At 35.6% G+C, this 1,563-nt stretch overlaps 1 pseudogene; it reads right to left on the bottom strand.

Moving 5' to 3' along the window:
* Positions 1-752: 752 nt before the first annotated feature.
* On the bottom strand, positions 753-1,317 carry LOC115319818 (annotated as a pseudogene).
* Between the last annotated feature and the right edge of the window lie 246 nt (positions 1,318-1,563).

Below are 1,563 nucleotides of genomic sequence, written 5' to 3'. Positions count from 1 at the left end.
CCCTGCGAGACAGAGGGCAATATCTTAGGCGATTTTTTTTAATTTGATCAGGTAAATGTTGGGTAGCGATCTTTGCAAAAATGTTTGAAATTCACTAATGAATGTTTTAATTTTATCCTTTTAAGAGACACTCAAAAATAAATGGTAAAACATTCTAGTCTTTTAGCTTGCAAATGCTGTACTAAAATACATTTTATTATTTACACACTTGTTACAAGTGTGGGTGGACACCCCTTGCAAAACTAAAAGACATTTCAGTCTCCGACGGGTTAAGAAACGCAACGAGTAACTTTTTCTGTTAAAAATTTCTGTTTTTTTTTCTTCGGCAATCTTATCGGCTGATGATGTATTCTGATTGGCTATTAGCGATAATGATATAATAATATTATTAATTCAATTCAATTCACTTCAATTTTTATTTCCAACACAGTGTTGGGGGTCCCCGGGCGAAAAAGCTGTCATTGAAAGCTTGAGAGTGCCTGGGGGCCCATACAGGCAGCAACATATTGTGAAAAAAATAACAAAAAAAAATATGACGCGTAACAATATGAGTACACATAATGACCGTGTGAATGTATATAATTCTATATGGTACATGTCAAAGACTATATAAAGATTATGAACCGTTGAAGGAATTATAAATGACATAGATCAAATTTCTCACATGGCCTGTTTTCTAGCAAAAATTACAAAAAAAAGGCTTCAACACGAAAACTTTCCCAATGCATTATCATCTGTTTTTTACAAAAAAATTATCGCATTTTTTTTCTAGTAAATGTATCAAAGTAAATATTTTGTTCTAGATACTTGTTTAGAGTAAAAGGTACGTTCTGCGAGAAGTATTCAGTGCGCCGGATCGGCACGGCACTAACCACCTGTCAAGACTGCGGGTGCGAGGGTCACTTATTTGTTTCGAAAGTCAGATGTCCTTTTCAAAAAGGAGCTGAAACTTTCATTTGACAAGAACAAAGATTGCGATAGACGAAATTCATATATATTTTTTACGCTTATTATACCATACTGAGTGTACAATTGTGCGGTTGAGTGTAATCGTGGCACATTAGCAATATATCGAATCGCTTTATTTGTTTGAAGAACAAGGGTGGTGTGTGCGTTTCCTGCTGTGGTCGTGCCCCATGCGAGCGTGCAGTAATTTATGTGTGAAGTGAATAGGGCATGATAAATATGAAGTTTTGCATTGTATGGAAGGATATGTTGACATCGTGACAAGGCTCCTGTCGCCGATGATAAGGACATAGCTGAAGCGTCAATGTGATTTGTCCGTGTCATATTGGCAGAAAATGTAACTCCAAGGATCCTGTGTTTGTTAAATATTTCAATAAAAGTATCACCGAGTAATAAATCGTGTAATATTTGTGTCTGCTTAAGTGTGGTTTTGAATAAAATAGAATTAGATTTATTTGTATTTATTTTTAGACCATTCTCATTGGACCAGTACCACAGTTTCTAAAGTTCCCTTTCAGCTTTTAAAATTATTTCACTTGTATCCTGTCCGGAAATAAACAGGTTCATGTCATCCGCGTAGATCACGGAGACTGCGTT

The sequence above is a fragment of the Ixodes scapularis genome, unplaced genomic scaffold (assembly GCF_016920785.2).
Source record: "Ixodes scapularis isolate PalLabHiFi unplaced genomic scaffold, ASM1692078v2 PGA_scaffold39__5_contigs__length_11793443, whole genome shotgun sequence".
Classification (NCBI taxonomy): Eukaryota; Metazoa; Arthropoda; class Arachnida; order Ixodida; family Ixodidae; genus Ixodes; species Ixodes scapularis.
The sequence above is the reverse complement of the archived record's forward strand: the minus strand, read 5'-3'. Positions and strand labels throughout refer to the sequence as shown.